This window comes from Dermacentor andersoni, chromosome 1 (assembly GCF_023375885.2).
Source record: "Dermacentor andersoni chromosome 1, qqDerAnde1_hic_scaffold, whole genome shotgun sequence".
Lineage (NCBI taxonomy): Eukaryota > Metazoa > Arthropoda > Arachnida > Ixodida > Ixodidae > Dermacentor > Dermacentor andersoni.
Genome location: NC_092814.1, coordinates 370404753 through 370425316, shown reverse-complemented (window position 1 = coordinate 370425316; position 20564 = coordinate 370404753). Strand labels below are relative to the sequence as shown.

The window sequence follows — 20564 nt, the reverse complement described above, 5'->3', positions numbered from 1 at the left end:
CCACCTGTTATTAGCACTGGCGTGTTCATAGAGTTTGATCCAGTCGTCATCGTCCTGTCCCTCCAGGCCAGAGAACACACCTGGGTCGCGATGTGGGGCGACCGTGACGATTGGAGCAGTGGGACAAGCCGAAGCCGTTGCAGAGGTGGGCGCGTCACCGGGAGGCATGGTGACAAGCTCAGTGTGCCGACCACTTCCGAGTTCCGTAGTGAGGACGGGGATCACTGACCTCCACCAGAATGTTGCGTGTGGAAAGACACAGACAGAAGAGGCTATTTACAGGCTATTTACACTGGAGCCAGGAAGCCAGGCCGACACTCGCTCGCGCCAAGCGCACCGACCAACTTCGTCGTCGTTCTCGCGGCGGCTCGTTTCTTGAGCATCGCTTGATCATATCGTAATAATATTATTTAGATCGGCGTTTAGTCCTGTTTCAATAGAAGTGGGTGACCGATCGGCAGCAAGTATAGTAGTGTAATTAACGTAAAGGAATGGTTGATAATGAGTTTGTAATTTAATTACATTTATTGCGGTCCCAACAATACCGACAGAAATAAGTTTATCAAATATGCCAGGACAGCTAAGCAATTGTTATGAGTTGCTAATGCGAAAGCATTAATGTCTAATTGAGCGCCGCTGAACTGCCCTTCCAGTTACAAACTCGCGTGCAAGCAAGCGCGTTGAGACGCTTGGCCAACGCCACCTAGATAGCACAAGGCCGGCGCACTTCGATCCGTGACGTCATGCTACCTTGTCCGACTGGCATAGATTATAATGGGACAATCCCGAGTAAGTAACGGTGATTTCGATGTCAACGCTTTAGTCACGTCGGGCTTGGCTATGGATATTTCCGTCCAAGTAGAATGACGTCATCAAGCAGAGTGCAATGGTCTGCTGTCTAGGGGGCGTTCGCTTGGCGCGTTTCCGTTTGGCCTTACCTAGGCGCATTTAGAACGCAGGCGAAAGCTTGCGCTGACAAGGAACGCGCCGATAACACAGGTTTCCGAGAGTGAAAGCGAGGGCGACGTGGAGCAGCGGCGATGCTCTCTCTCCTCACGCAACACCCTGCGCGATACTGCCACAGCTGTTGTGCCCTCTCCGCCGCTCTGCTCAGCCCTGGCCTGCTCGTAAAGTGGCGTCGCAACCAATCGGAATTTAAGTGCACTTTTTCGCTTGTTCAGACGATAAAAACCGGATTTTTCGGTCAGTGGGTCATTTGATACTTTCGCATCAAAACAATCTCATGATCTGTGGTGTAAAATGCTTTAGCCTAATCGCCGGAGTTGAGAGTTAGCGCTCGTCCTGTCTGCTTCTAGTCTATGTCCGTGTCACTTCGCGCTACAATCCAAGATCATGTTAATCGCCTTTATTGATGGCAAGTTCTGTTTTCTTTAGTTAGGGAGACTCAGGGATTTAAGCGGCACTTAGTCTTCTGGAGCATCTTTCGGAGCAGGAAAAATCGCAGTTTGGAGCAGAACTATATAGTCACATAGTAATGACAGTAAATAACACAGTAACAAAACATTTAATGACGAAACTAAGTTTTTATTGGGCAAACCTGTGCCCACAGAAACAGGCTCCACTTAAAGTACAACGATAGCGGCTAGCACAGTCTTCAATCGTCGAAAATCTGATGTGCGGGTGAAGCGCGTCGGCTTCATACATGAGTCGTCTAACGTTTCAGAGTAAGCGCTGGTGTCAGGGGATCTTCCAGAAAGTACCAAAATACTACAGAATTTGCGTCGCGCATACAATCAGATTACACAAGGTGCAGCGACAACAGACAACAGATATAACCGTCAATAACATTCGAGAAAATACCGATACAAGCAGGCGCATCCCGCGCTCAGCGATAACATTTGTTAGACGGCGAAAAGCGGTAATCCGAAAAAGATAAGGAAGTGCACGTGTCAATATGCTTTTGGAACAGGAAAAATTGTTGTTTGGAGCAAGAAAACAATTAACATTTTTAGTTTAGCGTTTGCAACCAAACGTCACGCATTACGTACGTAAAGAAATAGCGTTGTCGTCACTGCGCATGCTCTGAACATTAGTGGGTTTCTGCGGTCTACGTGCGCTATGATAACGTACGTTATTTGGAGACTTTAACGTTCGAATATTTACGTACGCTAAAAAACAGTTGTCGAACATGGTGGCACCCATGGCTCCTGCGTCAGCTTGAATTCTGGTGATGGCTGCGCTCTGACTCGCGTTGATGGCCAGGAACTATTGAAATGAGCGTTCGCTTTCTCTAAACTCACCTGAAAGGTTAGTTATGAGCGCATAGCGGGTCCAATTTCTGAGATCGTTCGGTGATTTTAGCGCCCGTAGGCCTAAGGAGACGCGTCGGCATAGCAACAGCAGGATGGTTGCTAATGGATTGTTTTGGCTTGAATGCGTTTAGCACAAGGCACCAGACGGCGCCCTGTTTTATAACATATTGACATGTGTAGTTATCTTTATCGGGCGACCACGCTTCGCCGCCTAACAAATGTTATTGCACAGCTCGGGACGCGCCTGCATGTATCCGAAGTTTCTGGAAAGTTATCGATGCTTCTATCCACTGTCTGTTGTCACCGACCCTTGTGTTATCTGATTTCATCGCCTGACGCGAATGGTGTAGAACTTTGTGGAAGGCACGCCGGTCCCAACGATTAGTCTGGAACATTCGACGACTGCTGTATAAAAGCCGACGCGCTTGACCCGCTGATCAGATTTTCGACGATCGCCGACCGTGTTCGCCACTATCTTTGTGCTATAAGTGCAGCCTGTTTTTGTGGGCACAGGTTCGCCCAATAAAAGTTAGTTTTGTCTTTCACAGTATTGCTACTGTGTTCTTCAACTGTGCTTGGACTGTGCTCGGCGCCTGCAACGTTCCAGCGCGTGATGGACACGGTCTTAGCAGGATTGAAGTGGAAGACCTGTCTCGTTTACTTGGATGACGTAGTTGCCTTCGCCGGAAATTTCGACGATCACCTTAGGCGGCTTGCAACAGTACCAGAGGCCATCAGGTCATCAGAACTTGCTCTGAAGCCGGAAAAGTGCCGCTTCGCTTACGGCGAGCTTCTTTCTAGGCCACGTCATCAGCAAATCTGGAGTCCGCCCCGACCCGCAGAAGACAGCTTCCATCGCAAACTTCCCGCCGCCCATCGACAAGAAGGCAGTGCGTAGATTCCTTGGCATGTGTGCCTACAACAGGCGCTTTGTCAAGGACTTTTCACGCATCGCGGAGCCGCTCACGCATCTAACCAAATGTAATGTCGAGTTCAAGTGGGGAAACGCCGCAGGCCGATACATTTCAAGAACTCAAACGACGCTTGCACACTTCCACGAGAACGCTAATTTCGAAATCCACACTGACGGCAGTAGCCTAGGCCTCGGTGCCGTCCTAGTCCAGAGGAAAGACGGACTTGAACGGGTGATATCTTATGCTAGCCGGTCGCAGTCAAAAGCGGAAGGCAACTATTCTATGACCGAAAAGGAATGCCTCGCCATCATTTGGGCTACAGCAAAATTCCGCCCTTACCTATATGGGAGGACATTCAAAGTGGTCAGCGACCATCACGCGTTGTGTTCGCTAGCTAACTTAAAGGACCCTTCAGGACTGCTGGCACGGTGGAGCTTCAGACTACAAGAATACGACATCGCTGTAGCCTTCAAGTCCGGACGGAAACACTCAGATTCCGATTGACTATCACGCGCCCCCATTGACCCGCCGCCGCAAGATGACGAGAATGACGACACCTTGCTTGGAATAATAAGCGCAGAAGACTTCGCCGAACAGCAACGAGGAGACCTGGAGCTAAAAGCCCTAGTCGAGTATTTGGAAGGGCACACCGATATTGTCGCTAGGGCTTTTAAGCGTAGATCGTCTTCGTTCACGCTTCAAAACAACCTACTCGTCAAGAACTTCTTACCAATCCGCGCCAACTACCTTCTTGTTGTTCCGGCGGCGCTGCGTCCAGAAGTACTGCACGCCCTACATGGCGATCCCACCGCTGGGCACCTCCGTTTCTCCCGGACGCTATCGAAGATACAAGAAAGGTATTGCTGGCCGCACCTAACCGCCGATGTCGCCCGTTACGTCAAGACATGCCGAGACTGTCAGCGACGCAAGACACCACCGACAAGGCCAGCGGGATTACAACAGCGGATCGAACCTCCTTGCCGACCTTTTCAGCATATCGGGATGGACTTGTTGGGACCGTTTCCGACATCAACTTCCGGAAATAAGTGGATCGTCGTGGCGACGGACTATCTTACCCACTTCGCTGAAACTAAAGCTCTACCGAAAGGCAGCGCAGCCGAAATGGCGCAATTTTTCGTCGAGAACATCCTGCTGCGACACGGTGCTCCAGAAGTCCTCATCACCGACAGAGGAACGGCTTTTACAGCAGAGCTAACGCAAGCCATTCTGCAATACAGCCAGACGAATGCAGACGAATGGTCTCGCGGAGTGCCTGAACAAGACCCTCGCCGACATGCTTGCAATGTACGTCGACGTCGAGCACAAGACGTGGGATGCGGTCCTGCCGTACGTAACATTCGCTTACAACACGGCGGTGCAAGAAACAACACAGATCACGCCATTCAAGCTGGTTTACGGCAGGAACCCGACGACGACGCACGACGCCATGCTGTCGCGCATCACTGACGAGGATAATCTTGACGTCGCTACCTATCTCCAGCGCGCCGAAGAAGCCCGACAGCTCGCCCGCCTGCGGATCAAGAACCAGCAGATTACCGACAGCCGACACTACAACCTCCGACGACGCTTCGTCGAGTACCTGCCCGGCGACCGTGTTTGGGTTTGGACCCCGATACGACGACGAGGACTCAGTGAGAAACTACTGCGACGCTATTTCGGACCCTACAAGGTCATCCGACGTATTGGCGCACTGGACTATGAGGTCGTGCCAGACGGCATTTCGCATTCACAGCGGCGCCGCGCACGATCTGAAGTGGTCCACGTGGTGCGCCTTAAACCCTTTTACGGACGCTGACGAACTTCCTTATTTTGTTCTTTTCTTTCCTATGAGTGCTTTTGTTTATTACTTTCGTTTGTTTGCAGCATCGGGTCGATGCTTTTTAAGAGGTGGGGGGGGGGGGGGGGGGGGGGGGGAGGAGGAGGGGAGGGGGGGGGAGGGGGGGGGGGTATTGACACGTGTACTTATCTTTATCGGGTGACCACGTTTCGCCCCCTAACAAATGATATCGCACAGCGCGGGACGCGCCTGCATGTATCCGAAGTTTCTGGAAAGTTTTTAAAAAAAAAATTATTGGGTTTTACGTGCCAAAACCACTTTCTGATTATGAGGCACGCCGTAGTGGAGGACTCCGGAAATTTTGACCACCTGGGGTTCTTTAACGTGCACCTAAATCTAAGTACACGGGTGTTTTCGCATTTCGCCCCCATCGAAATGCGGCCGCCGTGGCCGGGATTCGATCCCGCGACCTCGTGCTCAGCAGCCTAACACCATAGCCACTGAGCAACCACGGCGGGTGTTTCTGGAAAGTTATCGATGCTTCTATCCGCTGTCTGTTTCACCGAACCTTGTGTTATCTGATTTCATCGCCTGACGCGAATGGTGTAGAACTTTGTGGAAGGCACGCGGGTCCTAACGATTAGTCTATAACGTTCGACGGCTGTGTTTTAAAAGCCGACGCGCTTGACCCGCTGATCAGATTTTCGACGATCGCCGACCGTGTTCGCCGCTATCGTTGTGCTATAAGTGCAGCCTGTTTTTGTGCGCACAGGTTCGCCCAATAAATGTTAGTTTTGTCTTTCACAGTATTGCTACTGTGTTCTTGAACGTCGCCACCACGTGACAATATTCCTTACGTTTGCGTTCCCGTACGGTAAACTAAGTCTTGAAAGGACGTGCACCATAACGTCCCGCAAAGGTGATTACGTTTCACGTACGTAAGGCGACAAACGCTATTCTACAACGGTCTAATGGTTTGCAACAGTTACGTGTACTGCTCTGGTACAATGTGGAAGCTCTGCATGCAGTTACCGAAAGGTATGCTATATAAGTTGGTGCTTCCTCAAAACTTGCACGCAATATGTAGTATATACTAAGATAGAAAATTTTTACTCGCACTTGCTGTTCTGTTTTTAGATGAAAATAAACCAAAATTTAACCTGAATTCAGAGTTAATTCTGCATTTCAATAGAGTTCGTTCCCCCCGAACTGTCCTTTTCTTCGTTCTCTTTCATGTACTAAACGTTTCACCTGTTGAAGCGTTCAGTCTACTTAACTCATGTCCAGAAGCTGAATACCTGCAGCTACTGAATCCTTATGACATATAATCTGCGTATGGTATTCACAACAACACATCTGCCCTGCTTCAAGGCGCTGACGCACTTTCTGGTTAGCGCTCCTGCGACATTAAGCAATTCGGCGGCTCTAGTACGTCGACACTATATATTACTACGATTCATATTACTACCTGAGCGAGTTAGAGTTTAGAAGCACGACTCATTAGCTCAAATCGATATGGAACAGAAACATGAACGCTATACATTTGTTGTCGTCCTCGCAGGCATAGATGGAACTGCAGCTCTGCTCTGTATTTTGTGCGTCCGTGTTGACTGCCTTGTCTCATTTTAGCGTTGTATTTTTTTTCGTGTCTCGGCTGGCCAGTCGTAAGAAAACGCGCCGTACGCACATGTAGAAACCGCTAAGCGATCGCAAAAAAGGCGTATCGAGCAAATGGGCGCTCACAATCGTGCGTCACCATAATTACATAAAATTAATGCTAAACTACACACAGCACATGTGAACCACTAATCAAATGCGTGTGGTGCGATGCGACTGCAAATATCTAGCACCATAGAAACGAAAAGTCGTGTGCCACGGAAGATCACACAGTAACAAGTGGGAGTCAATAAATGTAAAAAAAAAAAGTGTATTTATTGCACTTCTTTTGGTCCCGAAAAGGTCATGTACTGGCTTTGTTGCAATACGTACATCGCGGATGTATGTTGCGTACCTGCGCCGATTATCCGGACTTTCCTACGGCGCTGCCGTGTTGTCCATACACAATGGCGTATCCAGAAAGGGAGGGAGGTCTCAGGCGGTTTCTGAAAGATGCTCATATACTTTAGTGTCGACAAAGTCGAACGTGCAACTCCGTCCCCCTCGCCCCCACTCGTCATTGCGGCTACTCTGGAACCACCCCTGCCCGTATAAACAATGCATACCGGCGCGGACATATTCCGTGCACGCGATGTCGCAAATACGGCGGTTGCGATCAAAGTTATTGTCGCTCACGTTGTCACCCTAACATTCACTGAAATTTAATCGAATTCTCCACTTTCAGAATGCCGCACGGCTGCTGCTGAGGCATTTTCGTCGACACCGCGCCAAACCGCAACTTTCACCGCAGGATCCTGACGAAGCGGCACTGTTTAGGTCCAGAGGGACGTGAACGTGAAAAGTCGCCGCCGACCGGTCCCCGTAGTGGCGGGCGGCAAGCTGTCACGGAATGCTCGCCGCCTGTATGTACCAGAGACTCCTTCGACAACCCGACCTGGGATCACGTGTCACAGTCCGAACTGGCGGCCGCAGTATCGGAGATCGGGTACGCGGGCGGACCGCCCGGAACTATACCGCGTACTCGCCTATACCATAGAGTAACATAGTAAACGACAAGAATGGACATTCGAGCCAATTCGCGGCCGAGCGAGCTATGGAGCTTCGCCGGTTCCGCTAGGTGGCAGAGCACATCAAGAAAAATGTGGCTGTGGCTGCGGCTGCGGCTAACAGCATGACAGGCGGCACGACCCAACACGTGCGAAGCCTAGAAAGAGCCCCGTCCGCTGGGCTCTTTCTGTAAAATGAGCCCGAAGATCATTCTTGGGTTCCTCTGCCAGCGTCTGGCATTACTGCTTCGTCGCCGTTTCATGGTAAGGCCACAGGAAGTTCTTTTGCACCTTGTGAAAGACTTATTCGTATTTCGTTATGTCACTGTTAGCCGCATTAACGAGTGACGGCGGCCTTGAAGCCATAAAACAGCTGCTGTCCATTGGCTACGCTGACTTTCATTTCGCACTTTTTTTTTTAATGCGCAGCAATGAGCGGTGATGCTAGCGAGAACAGCGACGCGGCAGCGTCCGAGCTGCGAGGCACGTTCGAAACAATGACGAAGTTGGAAATTAAAATAAAATGGTCCGTCAAAAAATGCGGCCTACACTCTAAAAACAAAGAGAGTTCCGGGCACTCTCTTTGAGGGAGTAGCTGCTTGTCCCATACTTCACTCTCTTTTCGAGAGTAGATCGACCCTCTTTGAGAGAGAGTACTTCTACTCCCCCAAACAGAGTGCTTGTACTCCTTCAGAACAGAGTCCTAGTGCTCTTCCCAATACCCTATCATCCAAGTCCTGGCCACGCATGCAGGCACGCAATCAGATCAGATTAGGAACGCTGATATACTGTTCCCTAGGCGGCTCCTCAGAAACACTGGCCCAATTCGAAGCGGCCTTCAGAATAGGCGTGAGCAAAGTTATGCAGGATTTGAAGGTCATTTCTTCCTGGCTATTTGCTGCCTACCATGAGGCGTGACTGCTCTGAAGCGGCCTATGCGTATGCGTCCCGAACGCCACTGCGGAGAAAAAACAGCGAATTAACACTTAATCCGCAATTATCTTCGCGAATTTCACAATCAGGTGCCACATATTCTAATTAGAATACAATTGTCAAGGGAATCACATACTTATGGAGAATTACAATGCTCTATACATCATGTGGATTCGAGCCCGCGTACACTCGCATTTATACAATACAAAGCACACATCCTAACCATTACACCACATCGGCGCCTCGCCCAGTCGTGTTCTTTTAGAGGTTATATATATATCAAATGTATTTGAGGAATCGGCGGCTGCGGTGGGTGGGGTTTCTCTGCAGTGTGCTGTGCTGTTGTGTACTGGAATACGTTTCCATTTGCATCGTTTCCATTCCTTGCTACGACTAACGAAGGAAGACAACGTAGACGACAACGTGAGAACTATTCACGGCTTGTCGTCACCGCAAGAAAATAACAAATGTGCCGTTCAGCTCACGATCGAGTGCTTCTCCAGTCCATGTTATCCGAAAATACGCGGATACAAAGTATTGCGCCAACCATCCACGTATGTGAATTTAATTCGCGCTTATAGTGGTGAGCATTTCTGTTTATTTTTTTTCTTCCGCCAGTTCCGTTCGTATATGGTCAACTGCGACGCCAGTACCAGGCATTTCGACGTGCCTCACGCTGCCGTGTAGGCGGTCTTTCCAAGTGCATTAGTTTAGAGTTTGGTTCAGTCCGCTGTGAGCTGTTGTCCTGCATTAGCAGCGGATCGTTAGCGTTTTGAAGCGCATGCATTCCAGCATTTGGAGACTGCTTATGCCGATAGCCGCGTCAAATGCATTGGCACGCATGTTTAAATGACTAATGTGTCCACTTGTTACGCGTGCACTGCTCGTATCCTGTGGCAGTGCTCGTTTTAAAAGCTTCGAAGACCATCTACTCTCATGCGTGTGTTCAATATATATATGCACAGGATGGACTTGCCGGCTAGTTGGTTGAGCATTTTAGAAGAAACAGCGCAACACAGGACGACGCAAAAACATGGACCACACCACGAAGCGCTGCTGTGGTTGATGCTTTTTTTCGTCCTTGTGTTTGCGCTGTTTCTTCTTCCACGATACACGCCCACCACAGGTACGCGAAAGTTTAGGAGCATAAGTGGTTAACACTGTTTTCCCCGTTTCCTCTCAGTGTCAATGGCACAGTGCATTGCCCGGAATTGTGCACGCTTACCCCCATATGCAGAAATGCATCATAACTTGAAGCCCATGCTTGACTTGATCTAAACGACGCAAGTCGTGAACGCACCAAAAGAAAGGCAGTGTGCGTCTTGGGGGACGTTCGCACCAGGCGTCGTTTATATCAAGGTAAGCATGAGCTTTGTATTAAGGTACATTTCTGAATACGGGGGTTAGTCATCTGCTTCTCACAGAAAATGTCGAAGAAACGCCCACCAAAACCAGGCACATTCGTAAACTTAACTAGGCAATACGAAGCTCCATAAAAAAAAGAAGAGTGGTATTAAAAGCTTTCAGTATCTTTCTTTACTCCAAAATGGTTGCGCTCTCGTGGCTTCAATGTACAGAGATAGTGCAGCGTTAGCTAAAAAGCATGAATTTCCGAACTCCATGCCAAAATAAGCTTGTAAAATTATTTAGGTGCTAGAATCCAGGATTTGTAGCGATCCTCGAAAATCCTTTATTTCTAAAATCCCATTTTCAAGGCATTGAAAACCCTTGAATTTTTAGAAGTACTAGAAAGTTCTTAAACTTGTACACTTGGCTAGACTTAGCAGACATTGCCAAGCGCTTTTTTTCCCTTCTGTGACACTCTCTCGCATGTCACAGAAAATTGTCTCTGGAGGTAATAGAAGGAAAGCGACATCCTTAAAGTTGAAATTACAAAGGAGCTGCAGATATCAGTTTTATGCACATGGAACCGGCGACAAATGTAGTTGGAGGAGCAGAAGCAGGAAGCTCAACAGTTGAGGCATTCGAAGAGAAGCCGTGAAGAGTAAATCGAGAGCTACAGACACAATAAAAAGAAATTAGGAATGACTATTGCTTATTTGATGGTGAAAAGCTGAGGCAACAGATGACATGACATACACTGTCAAACCAAACAGTATTCAAAAACTGCAAATGTTGCAGGTCCAAGTAGTTAATTGTGTTATTGCAGAAAAACTTTGAGCGCTTTCTTGCAATGCTTCCTTGTGTGCATTTAGTGGTGGGCGGTGAAAGGAAAATTAGCAGTCTTTCAAATGTTTGAAATCAGTGAAATGCGATTTGTTTTGTTTTCTTTTGTTTGCATTAAAGTTAATGATGTTGTTGAACAAGTTATTGCCTGTCCAAACTAATACACACATCGCACGAGGTCCTTGAAGTTACTGTGTCGGGGCCTCGAAAGTCCTTGAAAACCATTGAATTTCTTTCTTCAATATTGCTACGAACCCAGTAGAACAACTGTCATGGAGTAAAAACCTTGGCTGAACAGGGGCTTATACGCAGAGCACAGGAAGACTAGAAATGCAGTAGTAGGCATGGAGGGCCCTGAAAAAAATGTGCCACATCTGCTCGTCTGCCTTATGTTTCTGCCCCGACTGTCGCATTTTTAATAGAAGTGCACTTTCTGTTCTACTCCAATAAACGCAACATTACCAACTCCAGTGTGGGGCAGTCCTTCAGCCAGTGCAGAACTCTTTCTGTACATCCGAGTCAGCTCTGTCATTTTCCCAGCATTGTAGTACAAGATTTGTTAAACTGGTTTAGCAGAATATGAGCAGTATACTCTTAAATTAGCTGTTTGTTTGTATGCACAAGTTCAAGTCCTCAGTTTGGTTGCATGATAAATTGCCATACCTCAATAGATACAAGAAACAATTTTATTACAGTTTAATAAAATCCAAACAGCAATAATCACAACAATATAATGACATACATTTCGTTTGGTACGTATACAGTCCATGTCTTGGCACTGTATAAATTCAACTCTACATCGCAAGTACTGTGTCCTGACCACTATTATTCACATGTGTAAAACCATCACAGCAATTCTTCAACAAATATCACAGTGATTAGTGACATACACTTTGTAACTGCTTTACATGAGCATAATGTATACAAATGGTCCCTGTGTACCTACACATGACTAGTGCTGCCCGAGTACTATTACTCACAGGTGTAAAACCAACAAAGCAGTTCTTTAAAAAATATCACAGCGCTTAGTGACGTACATGCTGTAACTCCCTTGTAGAAACTTAATACAAACACGTGAGGATACAGAAAGCTAGCAGTGGGCCTACATGGGTATACCACCGGCTCAATACTAATTCACAAGTGTAAAACCAACCAAGCAGTTCTTTAGAGAATATCACAATGCTTAGTGACATACATTTTCTAACTAGCTTATATAAGCTTTATACAAACATGAGAATATACACAGAGCTAGCGGTGCACCTACATAGAAGTGCGGCCATCTGAACACGATTATTTGCAATTGTAAGCTCAACAGAACAGTTCTTTATAGTGACGCACATTTTGTAACTGCCTTATACAAGCTTAGTGCAAGCACAAGAATGCGGAAAAATATAAATTGAAAACTTGCTCTATGCATACACAAACACATCAACACAAATGGTAAACACCGCTTTGAAGACACATGTGACTGTGGCAAATTGCAGTGCTGTGCCGGTTGAAACTGCCATCCACAAAAGTATTGAGCAATGCTTAAACCACAGGCAATAAAGTGCTGAAAGACTGCGTCTCTAACGTAACTATATTAATTCAAATTTCTTGAATATAGGGCTCTCTTGCAGATAAGGCATCTGATCCAACTGACCTGATTTTACACCTGCTACATGCATACAATGCACTCAGATATAACTGGTAATAATAATTATAAAAGGCATTTAAAAACTTCATAGTATGATGAAGATGCATGACTAGAAATGTTCTGTCCCTCCCGTACTTGTTAAAAAGGTGTAAGTACGACACATGTTCTTTTTTTCCTCAACTTTTGCATTAATGGACACCCGGGAACCTCGAACCGACAAAAAAAAAAGGTACTGCTATGTTAATAGTGTTATGAATAATTTTTTGTGAAAGCTTTTTTACAGACAAGTTGCAGTCTCGTTTCTGGAGGTTGAGCTGTATCTTGCAAAATAACTTGAAAAGTGGTCACATGGGAGCATGACACTATGTCATAATGTTAGTTTCAGTTGATTCTCTTGCCCTACAAGTCGCTGCTCATTGTGGCCAGTGATGCAACAGCTGTGTCTGTGTGATTTTCATCACACTTTCGTCCTATGCCATCCTTACCAGAGTTGACGGCACATAGATACCCAAATTTCGATAGTGTTGCTTTCTCAGGTGGTTGCTTTTGAATTGCTCCATATCAGTTGGCACTTCAGCTGCATCAAACTTCTTTTTTACCTCTTCAACAACAACATAAACAACAATCTTATGACACCTATGTTGTCCTTCCAGTTGCCTACAAAGACCAGTCAATCTAGCAACAACACTGACAGTCTCTACTATGTTCTAATGGGGGAGAGGTGTGTCCCACCATGTTTTCCACATTGTTGTCGCTATGTGGGCTGGCTGGGGGGGCAACAACTGCAATGTGTTTGCATTTGCATATCTTAAAGTGATGCTTGTACTGTGTTATAACACCTAACTTAGTCTTGCACTTGCTCCACAAGAATACTGGCTCACAGACGTGGTGAAAAGCTTTTGTATGTTGAGCAAATGATTTGTATGCACTACAAAAAAAGTCACAGTGATAGCACACATGTTGCTCTACCAGGCCTGGTGTGGTTCCTTCTGACACTGCTGCTGATGCTGATGCGCTGCTGCTCGCCTCGTACACTGTTGCAGCTGCAGTAGACAGGCAGTCTCTGTATCTATTACTGCCGTGTCATCTGTCATGGTAACTTCAGTATCGGGCTCACTTCTGCAACAGAGATGTTGTTTGCCCCTTGAGGGCTCTCGTCATCAGGGCTAATAATTTCGTAGGCATTGTCTCCTGCATCGAAGAACCAATAAGAACAGCCTGAATTAATAAACATAGCTCTAAGAAGTACGGACATCAAGACTTAACCACAAGCTTTGCACATCAGTGACCGGGCTTAATGAATAATACTTGCAGGAGGAGTTACACAATTGTGTGTGTATATTACAGTAAAGCCTCATTAGAAGAGATACTCAAGAGGCACGGGAAACATGTCTCTCAAAACCAAAAATTTTAAAACTCTGAAGAGCCAGACTAGATCACTTTATTATGCATCATAACTAAAGTATGTTTAGATATATCTGAAGGAATAATTGCTCAGGGTGGCTTTAAGGGCCCCTAAACCACTTCTCGACATTTTTTGAACATTTCAAGTAAACACGAAATCAGAATGCCGTCACAATCGACGAAGCCAAACGACCCTGTGCGCCTCTCTGGACCTATCCTGCACCCCCCAGTTTGTCCTGACGTCACCAGGCTGTCTCTGATGATGTCACCAGTTTCCGGTGCTGTCGATTGGTCGAACGAAAGTGTACAACTGCCGGCAAGGCCTGCAAGCAAATACACACACTCCTTCTTCCTCGTCGCGTTGCTCGCGATGCCATTGTGGGCAGCCAATGGGGGCAAAGAACAGAAACGCCAACAGAAGGGTCTGCCTATGAGGCTCTTCAACACGAGTCACCATACAGTTCCATTGTATTGGCGAGGTCATCAGCGCCACCCCTCGCAGGACGACGGGCCAGCGCGGCAACAACAGAGCTCGTTGGTGATGGCCTGTCCCGTAACATTTGGAGGTGTACTAGGCGACGAAAAGACGATACTGTCCAGATGGCGTGTACCAGATGAAAGAGTAAAATGAGTGGGGACTACTTTTCGATAATCAAACACACGTAGCTCCACTATTACTGCACCGTGGCGAAAAATTCTTGTGGCTACCTGTTCGTTGCCTTATCGTGTACAACTGCAACACCGCGACTAAATTTCAACCTCGGTGCTTTAGGGGCCCTTTAAAGAACATTCACAGCTTTTTAGTGACTGTAGATTGTGTTAGCTTCCTTCCCAACTTCTGGAATTTAAACACTTCACTTTGCAAGCCTTGTTGCTCGCAGTACCTTTGAGGTGCTCTTAGGCGCTCGTCAGCTTCAACTGCCGACACTTTCTGCCCTGCACTGTCCTCATTGCCCTCCTTTTCTAGGTCATGCTGAAAGAGACATGCGCAATTGACTTGTGTGAGGATTGCGTGATCTTTACGCCCTTTGGAGCACACAAGGTGCACGAAGTGAATGTGTCTGGGTTGTGTCCCTTCGAAGTAGTGAATACCTAAAAAGTCATCCTTAGTAACAAAGGTGTCTCTTGTATACAGTATTATTAACGTGGCAAACATCGGAAAACCAACCAAACCATTTTCAGATGTCTCTTACAACGAAGTGTATCTTGTAATGAGATTCTACTGTACTGAATATTTTTCATCTATGGATCATCTGCATGTACATATAGTCACAGAGACATGTTGTGTGGAATGGCGAATCAGGAAACAGCTCGTACTCTTACTTTTTGTCCCTAACATAAGCAGCTGATAACAATATGATAAAAAAGCAGGCAATGAGGCTAGCATGGAACATAATCCTTCAGCTCTAAACAGTTTTTTGGGCCCACATCATTCCCTCATATGACATATGGAAACAACTTGATTGCAGTAATGGCTGCATGTGATCTGAGTTGATTGAAACAAACTATACGTAAGGTTGTCCTGTATGTAATTTTATCACAGTGCTTTTTAGATATTCTGCTGGCGATCCTGGCTGCACGATGCTTCTCATGCTTTTTGGCATGATTCCTTTCTTTTCCACTCCACTCTTTTTTTTTTGGTTTTCTCCCCTTTCCCTTCTCCTTTGTGTAAAATAGCACACCTGAAGTATCAAATCTGTTGAACTAACGTCTGTATCAAACCTGTTAACATGTGTGCTTCTCTGTGGTCTGTGCTGTATTTTTGCGCTGTTCAAGTCAATTCAAGATGAAAGATGGAACGTCCCTGCCTTTAGTTTAATTGTGTGTGTGTGTGTGTGTGTGTGTGAGTGTGTGTGTGTGTGTCTCATGTTTTGAAATGTATGTACATTCAGAAGTGCCTGCGTGCTCTTCTCCCCTGCTCCAGTGACGAAAAGGAGAGCCTGTTTATGTACCATAGTAAAACATTCAAAGGTTTTCGCTGTGCCCATTACATCCCTTATCATATGGATCTGTCACAATACAGAGTAGCAGTGGTCCATAATACTAGCCCATCTCAACATAAATATAAATTAGCACATACCGACATGCTGCGAAACAGCTGTTGCAAAGCCGCTGGTGCTGGCAATATCCGCAGCACTGGAGTGGTACAGCCGAGTTCCGCCTGTATAGGGACAAATGCATATGCATGTTAGCAACTCAGTAGTTGCTGATGGTTTCATAAACTTTACACTACACAATAAAGTAATCTAGACAACTTTGTTGGAACAAATGCAGATAATTAGGACACCATTTAAACACTAACACGATTAACTGCCCCCAATCTTTCGCTCACTAAGGGATAATACTACTGAGACATCGGTGGAGAGCTCAGATTAACACAGCCCATAAAGGACAAGCTTTCTTTGAGGAAAACAGCTAAAACAGCGGTTAGCTTTCTTGATCATTTTATGTGGTAGCTTTGATTTAAATGTCATGCAGTACTATAAAATATGAAGTGCCGCATTTCTAGCAGCAGAAGGCGTCGTCAGCCTCATGGTACAACTGATTTTTGCACTGTTTGTGTCAGTGAGCCGACACAGACAAAGAAAACCGAATTCACACATACATATACAGTGCCAAGTGCACTTCTTCTGAAAACGCAGCCACCAGTTCCAATGCTGCTGAAAGGAAAGGCTATACAGATGCGAGACGGGATGGAACTACCACTTATGACTAAGTGTATGATCTGCTGATTGGAGAGGTACTCACATGCTATTTCTAGTCTCTTTTAGAAGCATTACTAAAGGCTAAATTAAAATCTATTCATAAGTCACGAATTTCACGCATCCACAGTTTGGCTCAATAACTTGTGAGAAAAAGACATGTTTACCTAGAATAGCAACCTTTTTTCCTGCTGCAAAACTTTCCTTCGAATTGATGAAATAACTTTACAGCGTCATAATATATTGCGTTTCTCGCAACTATCTCCGGCAGTGGCGAGTTAGTGTTTATATCCGACTCATTGGGCGACAATACTGCCAAACACAAATGCTTCACGAACACGAGAACACGTCCCTCGCAGAGAATAGCAACCATATATGCCTCTGTGAGACATGATCGCACCTTTGTGGTCAAAATGTACATTAGAACGACATCACCATCTCCATTAAAAAAAAGCCTCAGTACAAGGCAGCAGCCAACTGTATAATGTGAAATTGCAACTGATGTCCACTTACTGGCGGCCTGTGTATGAGTCACTTCTGGCAGTTGACTGGGTGCTGAGAAATGCACGTCCTGGGTTGTCCCTACAAAACATACAGGGTTATGTCAAATGTTGAAAATATATATATGCCGGCATTTCATAAGTCGCAAAACAAACGAGTAAACTAATAAACAACTGTAATGTAAACAGAGTACACATCATAAGATAGGCTGTCAACTGGTAATGCATTATGCGAAAAACCTAATGCATAGGAAAGACTATATGTATACACACGAAGCTGACACACAATTTAATTCGCTCTACGTTTTTCTGTGCAATATAATATATTCAAATTATTATGTCTCGTGGTTAGAGCGAAATTAGTGTAAATAACGCACTAAATTATGTACCCTGGAAAACTTTTCTTCAAGATGCACCTGTGCGCGCTTCGAAGGAGTAACGTTGTAAAATTTATGTACATGGCATTTAACATAGTTGCTGAACACGGATTTCCTTTGCCCTGTGTCGTGTACAGTGAGCGACATATATCTGCCCCCCCCCCCCCCTTTTGTACTAGCCATACTGCGTGCCACTGCACCTATACGCACGTCAGTAAACCTCACGACACAGAAATAAAAAAAAAAGAAGCGCCAATCACCCATGCCTGCATGTTGTACTGGGCCTAACCTAACGAAGCATGGACGGTTGCTTTTTATAGTAAACACAGGCACCGTGCTCATTGCAAGTATGTATCATGTCACTAAGCAAATATGCAATTTCATTGTACCACTGTTTTTTATCACATGGATGTACCTGTTGAGAGGTAAGACAGAAAGCAGTCACTTCTCAGAACTAATCAGCTTTTTTTAAACACATTTCTAACTTTTCAATGACAATTGCTGCTATGTGTTCGTCTCCAGAGAGCATACTTGATTTGACTTTCCAATCAGAGACATTACATAATTATACCATGTTAAGATGACTGCCTAGAGCACGTGAGAATTTTCATCTTGGTGTAACATACTGTATCTTGATTTTGTTGACATTTGGTCAAATGGTACACCCAATATACTCACATGCAAGTTTTGTGTCCAAATTGCATGCCAATGTATTTTGATTTCTTGGCATTCGCTCCTCTGCACTACGTGAAGTCGTGCTGCACTGGCTCTTTGACATCCTCGTGTCCTTGCAGCTGCCTTCTTGCGTTATATAAAGTGGGTGCCTGAAAAATATCGTGTGCAAAACTCAACACAAGGGCATGGTGCAAAACAACATCAAGACAGTCAAGGCCATGGCAATAAAAGAAAGTCTTAGCTCTTAGTCTTCCTAGTGAAATGCATGCAAAACATCCAAATGACTGCAACGGTCAACTGCTAAACTAACTTTAAATTTTTAGATTTAAACAAAAAACAAATAACCAACAGTTCATCCTTGTTTGTCATCAATGTTAGAATACTCCTGCTAATAAATAGGATATTGGTCATTTTCAGACGTCATAGGTCTGTCATAAGTCTGGTGTATCGCAAACACCACTTGTGACACATCCTAAGCACGTGCCTAGTGTGCCTCCCGCACCATCCCTGGTTGTGCCACTGCTGAACCCATATTTGTGGATCATAGCTGCAAACGTGATGCTCAGTAGGCATGGAAGTGTTGTCCTTCAGTTCAATGGATATATGGATGTGCCTATAAAAAAGGGCAACAAGGCTTGTTATGGCAAGCTTATCCACATTTCAATACTAGCAAGTAAGTTCACTGCGGCCTGCATCTAAGCTTACTAAAAGGCATGAACTTATTTTCATTTATGAGGTGCGCAATGGAGTTCATTTTTGACAGACTCGACTACTGCTGCAGTTTGAAATCTAGCATTTTAGACTCTTGAAGGCATGTAAAAGTTGCAGTTAAACCGCAGTTATTAGTTTATTAGACCAACTTATTGTTATGTGTACGACAGACGACTGGTAACACGGAATTAAAGCAACATTTTATTTTGATATTTTATTTCTCTACTAAAAATATTCAAGCGATAAACACATTTTGATCTGCCATGCAGTAGCAAAATGCACACATGACGCTTGTAACCCCCAGAGGAAGGCTGATTTAGCTGTTCATATGACATAACTCTGACACGCCAACTCATATTAGCAAATGCACAGGCATGTCCAAAAGAATAAGCGTATGCAAAGCGCCCCTGCAATTGTAATTCCACACAGCAGCCGTTATATTCGATGCCGATGCATAACTAGCTGCTCGACAATTCACCGAGTTCGTAGGCATAAGCATCCTTTCAGTTTCGCACCGTGCGCGATAACCGCAACAGGAAACAAAACCAGACCTATAATCACACCATTACAATACATGAGCAAAAACAGTTCAGTCTTAGGGATAAACACTGTGAGAGCGATTTCGTGCGCGACGGCGACGAGCGACGGCTTCGAGCGACAAAACGGGCCGTCACTTGAACAGATGGCTCGTTTCTGGAAATCTAGAAATTGTCGCTCGTCGCCCGGAAGTGCTATGGGCGACTAGCCAATAGCGCAAAGCTGGAACTGCATGTATGTACATCGCTCAAATACTGCCGATTGTCGCGCGGAACGAGCAAATGATTCAATTTTTATACGTGCAAGGATAAGAACCTACTCCAACACCTCCGGAAATATTTTATGCTACTTTTTATCGTAAAATACATCAACGTAAATTACTAAAGCACGCGTCAAGCGTGATTGCAGCGCTCATACCGGCAACACCGGGGAGGCGTCGCTCAAAATGGTCGCTTGCACGGAGTACGACTTGTAGGCGACGAGCGAACGCGACAGCCGTCTCCATCGCGTCGCTTGTAGCTGCCGCGTGCAAGATCGCTTATATGGGGTTTATACTTTTTTCAGCATAAAACATGGATTCCTCATGCGTTTTCCGTAAGTTCAAGATAACGCGCCCAATTGACCTCTTGCAGCATGCAGCTGAATGCCTGCGGCAAAGTTTCCAACTAGCACTGGTGCTGCACGTAACTTCAGTGGTCGCAGATTCGCCCTGGGCGAGAAACCGTCAAGCGCGCGGCTTATAATAACAAAAGTATGCTGCCAGCAAAATGACGCCTTCTGTTATGTGATTCCTTATTTCAACAGCGTTCCGTACACAGCAGACCGCCAAACTGAATAAATTCAAACACACAAAACGCACGCTAATCACGCTCCGCATGGGCTCGGAATCACGGGCTGGTGAAGAAACCATTTTAAGCGTCCTCTCGCCTGGCGTCTTATTGCACATACCATAGTTCTGGCAGCATTTGTCATTTTCAGAGCTCTCAGGGATAACGGCAAAGTGATAAAATCACATGCAGTTATCGCGACGACTGGCTTTTTCGATTGGCATCGAGAGACACAGCGCGTATGCCTAGTCCGTTGTCAATCGCGTCGGCTAAGCGCAGCGACGACTTCCTGGCGATAGCATGTCATATACGGAGAATGTGCACCTAAGTTAGAATTCACTTACCGTGGAGGATTTCTTGTTATATCCAAGGCATGACGAATGACTGTCGTGTTTTCGCGGCGACGCGAGATGGCTGACACACGATC

At 45.8% G+C, this 20564-nt stretch overlaps 1 long non-coding RNA gene across 1 annotated transcript; it reads right to left on the bottom strand.

Annotated features, from left to right (window-relative positions):
• Positions 1-11452: 11452 nt before the first annotated feature.
• LOC129381146 (uncharacterized) lies at positions 11453-17286 on the bottom strand. The gene is made up of 3 exons (XR_008609386.2): positions 17024-17286; positions 15889-15969; positions 11453-13595 (listed from the first exon to the last, which is right to left on the bottom strand). It is a non-coding gene; the product is annotated as an uncharacterized lncRNA (long non-coding RNA).
• Between the last annotated feature and the right edge of the window lie 3278 nt (positions 17287-20564).